The sequence below is a fragment of the Leptonychotes weddellii genome, chromosome 16 (assembly GCF_054177405.1).
Source record: "Leptonychotes weddellii isolate Sample4059 chromosome 16, ASM5417740v2, whole genome shotgun sequence".
Taxonomy (NCBI): domain Eukaryota; kingdom Metazoa; phylum Chordata; class Mammalia; order Carnivora; family Phocidae; genus Leptonychotes; species Leptonychotes weddellii.
The window spans coordinates 37,216,302-37,224,262 of record NC_138384.1 but is presented as its reverse complement, the minus strand read 5'-3'; the positions used below and the strand labels follow the sequence as shown (position 1 = coordinate 37,224,262).

The window sequence follows — 7,961 nt, the reverse complement described above, 5'->3', positions numbered from 1 at the left end:
TCTCTCTCTCCCTCTCCCGTTGCCCCGCCCCCTGCTCATGTGCACTCTCTCTCTCTCTAAATAAAAGAATATAAATAAAAGAAAAAAAGGAAAAAGAAATATACACTGAAACATTTAGGGTAAAGGTGAAGTCATTTCAAGGGAAAGGGACAGAATGAGAATGATAAAAAGCAAATATATAAAATATTAACAGTCTCCAGGTAAAGGTTACATGTATGTTCTGTGTTATTCTCACAAATTTTCTGGTTAGGAATTATTTCAAAATAAAGAGTTACATAAAATCCATCAATTAAGAACCCTGTACATATTTGTTTAAATCAATACATTTCAGTTAAAAGAAGAATATACAAATGCAGAATGGCACAGTGATTATTAAAGATAAGCCAACTCTGTCTAAATTCTAGTTCTAAGAACTAGCTCTATAATTAGGAAAATTTCTTAATCATCCCAAGTCTTAGTTCCCTCAGATAATAAAATACTGATAGCAATCTGAAAAACGTCTCACAATGTTGCCGTGAGAATCAATAAGGCAATAACGTGTAAAATGCTTAGAACAGTGTCAGGCATAGAGTAGAGAATCAATAAAGAAACTGCTATTATCACCACCCCTGTCTGCATAAGAGACAATGATCAAAAAGGGAATAAGTCAGTATAGCATGAGTAAACTCAACAACAAAGATTTCATACCTCCCCTCATTAATTTTCAGTTAATCATTTTTCTTCTTATAGCTCTGAGAAAACACAAGATAAAAGATATATATTCATTCCTCTACTATATCAATTAAGTTACCGACATCCACATCCACTGTCACCGTTTTCTCTTATGCACAAAATTCCACCATCTTACCCGCCCAGCTGAAGGCCATTGCTTCCACAATAATTTCCTCCTAATTCATCCATTTTTACCACTCTGTGGAAGCGTTCCCGACATCAATCATGCAGGTGTAACCCCATGTCCCAACCAACCCCATCTCTTCATAGGCAATGCCTCTACAGAACTGTGGTACTCACTCCCATTCTGCTTAAACCACTCCTGTCAGGCTTTCATTCCTTGATGCCACTGAGGATTTCCCCCTTCTGGGAAGGTCAAATATTGAGGCCATTGCTCATTTCTTGTTTTAATTCCTGTTTCAGTGATCATTCATCCGCCCTGAAACATATTCTTCATTTGTCTTTGGTGGTACCACTTAACTCTACCTTAAAATGTGCTTCTCAACAGTCTCTTGTGCAGCCCCGCCGACAGACACAACTGTGAGACTCCTCTGTCTGCACTGGCTCTTTGGGAGACCTCATGCACTCCCCTGGCTTTAAACACCAGCCATATGCCAATAAAACCCAACCGCCAAGTGTGAGCCTATACTCTCCCTGAGCTCAGGCTTGCATATTCAACAGCCTCGTCAGCATTTCTGATAGCCATCTCGAGCTTCACATATTCAAAGTACACGTGTTTAGATTTGCTCTCCATCCTGCCTTTTCTCTCTCTTTCCCATCTCAGGCAGTTGTGTCACGATTCACCTGCTCAACTCAAAACCTGCTCATCCTTCTTCATGTCCTTCTGCCGCCATCCCCATTTATAATTCACCAACATGTTGTTAGTTCTATGTTCAAAATCCATTACGAGTGCCATACCTTCTCACCACTTTCCACCACTAACATTCTAATCCAAACCACCATCACCCCCAGTTCGCACTACAGAATTGGCCTTGCGGCAGCGTTTCCCATTCTTACCCTTGTCCCCATTCAGTCCATCCTCTATGCATCTGTGCAGGAAAAAGCGGAGGGGAGTGATGGAGGGTATCTGTAGACCTGAGAACCTCAAAATAACCAGTAGATATTCATCTAAAAGGTTAGCAGGCTAATTGGAGGAGAGGTAGTGAAACCGATAGCGAGGTTTGGGGTGCTTCGTAAGGTTGGATGTGGTTGGAAGTGATCTATCAGGGAGAGAGAGAAAAAAGGGTTGTCATTAGGTAGAGGCTGGTAAAGGGCTTGAGGGGAGTTGGAGAAGTTTTATCTCCTCATTTGGAGAATCTGGGTGAAGAGAATAGGAAAATTCTTTGTAGAATTCTGCAACTTCTCTGTAAGCCTGAAATTATTTTTATTTAATTAGTTTATTATTATTGTTTATTTTTTTAAAGATTTTATTTTTAAGTAATCTCTACAACCAACATGGGGCTTGAACTCAACCCCGAGATCAAGAGTCGCTCACTCTTTGACTGAGCCAGCCAGGTGCCCCTGAAATTATTATTTTTTAAATGTTTTACTTCTGCTCAGGTTGATGTTTTAAGGATATCTGTTTTATAATAACTCATTAAGCTGTGTAATTTAACATGGCTTTCTAGTCTTCATCTCATTTTTAAAAATTTTTAAATCAGAAAAATGTAAATTAGATCATGGCTTCTAGTCACTTTTAGAAAATAAGCCAGGTTCCTGATAATTAACAAAAAAATATACAAGACTTGGTCCCTTCTGATATTCTCCCTTTTTTCTTGTTACTCTCCCCTCATTAATTCTGTTCCACTCTGCTCATTGCTCCTGAATCACACAAAGCTCATTTCCACCTCAAGTAATGCAAATTTGTTATTCACTCTGCCTGGAATGTTCTATATAATTATACAGCCTAATCCCTTCTTGTTCTTATCTCTGCTCAGTTATCACCACCTCAGAATATACAAATAAATCTAAATGCAGAAGAGGAGCTGAAAGCAGTCAAATTCAAAATATAGCTGAAATACTGCACTGGGAAAGAGAGCAGGCCTAATAAGATGACCAGGGAAATATGAGAAGGTGAGGGAATGATAAAATTGGTAAAGGTGAAGCTTCTTTGGAAATTTTGGTGAGATATTTATCTTTCTCCCAAGTTTCAGGCTTTCTATGCAGGCCTTGCTGGGGCCTTTGAAGGGAAAGTTACAAACAACAGCTCAGAGATGTGCCTACTCCCTGACCACATGCGTTACTTCCAGCAATGAGAGCTTCTCTACCTGACCTGCTCTTACTCACCTGTGTATTGTCTTCTTTGATCTTTCCTCACTATCATCCACGGCTCTTTCCATTGTTCCAATAAAGTAATCAGATGTGGTTTAGAAATGGAATGTCCAGCTTACAAGGTAAGAATGCCATACAATGTAGAAAAGAAATAAAATAGGAATTAAAAAATACTTTGAGCTTAGGTTAAACTTGGAATAGACTAAAATGACATTGAGAAGTACTTCAGGGAAAGGCAAGGTGATTCAAGAATCCAAATAGATGGGCAAAAGGTTTTATTTTAAGTGAAATCTATTCTCTCTCTCTTTCTTTCTCTCTCTCCTGTGTCTTGACAGAAAGCATGACCTTGTAATTGAGAACACAGACTCTGGTACCAGAGTGCATGGGTTCAAATTCCTGTTTCTGCCTCCTACCAGCTGTGTGACCTAGGGAAACACACTTAAACTGTCTTCAACATTCTCATCTGAAATGGTTATCAATAATCCCTATCTCATAGGGTGACTGTGAGGAGAAAAATCAGTTAATATAAATCAGATACAAACATGTAAAGAGCTTAGGATAGTGACTGGTACACAGTAAGCACAATGTGAGTTACTAACATTACTGTTATTTTTCTAAGAGAAAAACCAAAAAGTTTCTTGAGACATATGTATCTATAGGATACTCATTTAATTTTAAATGCAAAGTTCATGAATTATAAATTTTAACCACAAAATCAGGGTAACTGTTTTGTAAGAAAGAAAGTGAGGTACCTTCAGGTTTAAATGATTTGTTTATCTAGCCCCCCACTGTGTAAGTTGCACAGGCTCTTCAGATAGAACAAATCAGGACCCTGTGTCTAGCTGTTTTGCCTGCAGGTGGGTCAGGTAGTAATAGTGCATTTATAGCAATTTTGAGCATAAACATAATGGGAAATCTGGCCTTTGTCAATGTTTATGCAATAAACACCCCAGAGTTCTAATCCTGCCATTTCATCCTTTCCAGCCTAACAAAGCTCAAACCATTTCTTTGGGGACAGAGGGAAGAAATTACGTTCACTTCTTAAGATAGCCCTAAAATGTACAATGTTGGGGAGAAGATTCTAATTTATTGACAGAGGTAAACTTACCCAGTGAGACCAAGTTACTATAGTTCTCCAACATCACATCCCTGTGCAAGTGCCTCTGAGCAGGATTCACTCTCCCACTCCTGCTGAGAGAAGGCTACAGCCACATCCCTGAATGTCACTGATCCCTGAAACTGCAAACCCACATATGTCTGGTGAAATTAAAAAAAAAAATGTTTTAAGATGAAAGAAGAGGAGATAATAAGTTTCAATGTAGCATATAAGAAGCAAATGAATCAGAATATCTGCACGTTCTGGAAGAACCCTGTTGCTACGGTCAAAATTTTCTGTATGCTGTGGGATACCACAGTACTCCAGATCTGTTGAGAAATTGATAAAATAATCCAAGTTTCTCTGTTAAATAAAACAGCATACACAAAGACACTGCCTGCTCAGTACCTAACCTAATAAATTCTCAAGAAATAGTAATCTTTACATTATTTTCCCTTTAAGAGAAATAGGCATTTTTTTAAGCATAAAATCCTTAGTTTAGAAAATAGAGGGCGCCTGGGTGGCTCAGTTGGTTAAGCGGCTGCCTTCGGCTCAGGTCATGATCCTGGAGTCCCTGGATCGAGTCCCGCATCGGGCTCCCTGCTCGGCAGGGAGCCTGCTTCTGCCTCTGACCCTCCCCCCTCTCATGTGCTTGCTCTCTCTCATTCTCTCTCTCTCAAATAAATAAATAAAATCTTAAAAAAAAAAGAAAATAGATATTACACAAATTTGTTAATTTCTCAAGCTTCAAGATTATTATGTCAGATCATATCGTAAACATTTTTCCTTATATTAATAAAAAAATTTTCATGATGGCATAAAAGTACCTCTCGTGAATATGTATCAGAATTAGTCATTATTTTAGATTTATATGAGATTTGACCAAATGTCTCTGATTTCCCCAATTCAGGTAATCTACGTTAATCTGCGACTTACGATAATAAGCTCATATTGCCATGCAGCATTCCTCACTCAACACTTTTGCTGTTTTTCAGTTAGCGGATTATGATTCAGAATCAAACGAATGTCACCCAAGTCTGGCAGGTCCCGTTCCACCACAAAATTGACCTACTGTCACTCTCAGGCATCACCTGGCAAGAATGATGGTATCAATGTTTCCATGTCACAGTCATGGCCCTAATGTGTTCCTAAAAGCCTCACAGAGCATGTGATCTCATCATATTAAGACTGAGACCAATCAGTACAAAATCCCATCTTAGTAGGTCTGTGGAAAATGTTAAATCTTCTGATGTACGGTCAAATGAGGTCAATATCTCAAACTCACCAAACCACTGACTGACACAGGGAGCTCAAATAATTCATGAGACTTCACACCTTCACTGTTCCATCACAGTCCTTCAACAAAGATTTATCACATGTGATCTTTTCCATAATTTGCTCAATGAATTAATGAACACCAATTAGAAAAGGGGACCTCATAAGGAAGAAGCAATTGTTTGGCACTGTTTCAAACAGCAGGAATCAAGCAGGTAATGAGATGGTGCTTAATGAAAATATCTATGTAGTCTAAAAATCCCAATATTTCAGAGAAGCAACTTACATGGGCCATGCTTTTAGAAATGTAAGAACCGATCAGTCTTCCTGGGGGGTTCCTCTACCAGAGAAGTTCAAACTCTAGAAAATTCAGAGCTGAGAGAAGAAAAGGAGGCTTTAGTGTTCCCAGTAACTTCAGCCAATAAACCTTCTTGTCCCCGCATTTTGGTTCCAAATGATGTTACAACCACCCTCACATGAAATTTTGGAGAACAGAGGGATTCTGGATAAATCCAAACCCCAGTGAACCAAGATGCACACAGCTGGATGCAGAACAACAGCACTTCTTCACGGAAGCCAGAATTAGATATGTCAGCAGGTTTTCTGGACAGGCCTTCATTTTGGGGAGGCTGATCTAGATCGAATGTTGGCCTGCACAGTTCTGCTTTGAACAGGTCCTCCTCCCTACATTCCTACATTCTCTTTTTTTTGGGTTGGAATTTTTTTTTATTAAAGTATAGTTGACATATAATATTAGTTTCAGTTTCAGGTATACAACACGGTGACTTGACATTTATACACATTATGAAATTATCACCCCAATAAATCTATCACCTGCCACCATACAAAGTTATTATTATTGACTATATTCTCTATTCTACATATCTCTGTGACTGACTTATTTTACGGGAGGTTTGTATCTTTTAATCCTTGTCACTTATTTCACCCATCTCCCTCCCTCCTCCCCTCTGGCAACCACCCATTTGTTCTCTGTATTTTTGAGTCTGTTTCTGTTTTGTTTGCTCGATTGTTTTGTTTTTTATATTCAACATATATAAGTGAAAGCAAATGGTATTTGTCTTTCTCTGACTTATTTTACTTAGCATAATACCCTCTAGGTCTCTCCATGTTGTCACAAATGGCAAAATTTTATTCTTTTTTATGGATGAATAATATTCCATTGTATGTATACATGTACTACATCTTTATCCATTCATCTACTGATGGATGCTTCCATTATCTTAGCTATTGTAAATAATGCTGCAATGAACATAGGGGTGCTGATATCTTTTTGATTTCATGTTTTTGTTTTCTTTGGGTAAATACCCAAAGTGGAATTGCTGGATTGTAGGGTAGTTCTATTTTTACCTTTTTGAGGAACCTCCATACCATTTTCCATAGTGGCTGCACCAGTTTGCATTCCCACCAACAGTGCACGAGGGTTCCCTTTTCCCCACATCCTCACCAACACTTGTTATTTCTTGTCTTTTTTATAATAGCCATTCTAACAGTGTGAGGTGGTGTCTCATTGTGGTTTTGATTTACATTTCCCTGATGATGAGCGATACTGAGCATCTTTTTATGTGTCTGTCAGCTATCTGTATGTCTTCTTTGGAAGAGTGTTTATTCAGGGCTTCTGCCCATTCCTAAATAAAATCATTCCTACATTCTAACTGAAAAAGAAGCCATACCACCCAAACCAGAACTTCTTTTGTGGGCTCAGGATAACGTCAAGATGATAGAGAGAAAATAGAGAAGACATTGATCAGGCATTTACTAACACCTCAGTAGCTCAGTTTTCTTATCATTAAAATGGGGATAAGAATATCAACTACTGGGGCGCCTGGGTGGCTCAGTCGGTTAAGCGACTGCCTTCGGCTCAGGTCATGATCCTGGAGTCCCGGGATCGAGTCCCGCATCGGGCTCCCTGCTCGGCGGGGGGTCTGCTTCTCCCTCTGACCCTCTTCCCTCTCGTGCTCTCTGTCTCTCATTCTCTCTCTCTCAAATAAATAAATAAAATCTTAAAAAAAAAAAAAAAAAAAGAATATCAACTACTACATATGGTTATCTTGAAGAATAAGTAAGAAAATCCATTTAAAACACTTACTAGAAAATTGGCTTAACATAAGTTAGCTCTTATTATTATTGAAGAACATGACATGCCCCTCATTTCATTTTTATAAAGGACATAATTTGTTTCCATTTTTTACTTCTCTCTGGCATGTTTTCTTATAATTTTAATGAAAACACTTAGAGCCTGACCTTAAGAATGCAACTTTTCTTTTAAAAAATAGCAGAAAAGATTTCTCTGATGTTTAAATTTCCTCTTTCTCTATAGAAATTACAGAGAGGCACCATTCTGTTATAAGATGCAAAACTGAAATAACTAACAAAGGTTGAATCCTGTTCTTCCTATGCAACTTGGAGATTGGTGTACATGTTCATAACTGCTATCATCTTACTCTCTTTTCTTATATAAATTTGTCACTGGAAGAGTAATTTGTACAACAGATCCTTGGAAGTCCTTTCACCTGCACCTATATTTTTTATATGACATTGCTATAATCCCAAAACGTGTAAATACCGATAAGGTTTTTTTTTTTTTTTT

At 38.2% G+C, this 7,961-nt stretch overlaps 2 long non-coding RNA genes across 2 annotated transcripts; one reads left to right on the top strand and one right to left on the bottom strand.

Annotated features, from left to right (window-relative positions):
* Positions 1–740: 740 nt before the first annotated feature.
* On the bottom strand, positions 741–6,566 carry LOC102742758 (uncharacterized). The gene is made up of 3 exons (XR_014141021.1): positions 5,640–6,566; positions 4,091–4,239; positions 741–3,096 (listed from the first exon to the last, which is right to left on the bottom strand). It is a non-coding gene; the product is annotated as an uncharacterized LOC102742758 (long non-coding RNA).
* On the top strand, positions 4,236–4,834 carry LOC145717656 (uncharacterized). Its single transcript, XR_014141025.1, has 2 exons — positions 4,236–4,574; positions 4,650–4,834. It is a non-coding gene; the product is annotated as an uncharacterized LOC145717656 (long non-coding RNA).
* Positions 6,567–7,961: the final 1,395 nt, after the last annotated feature.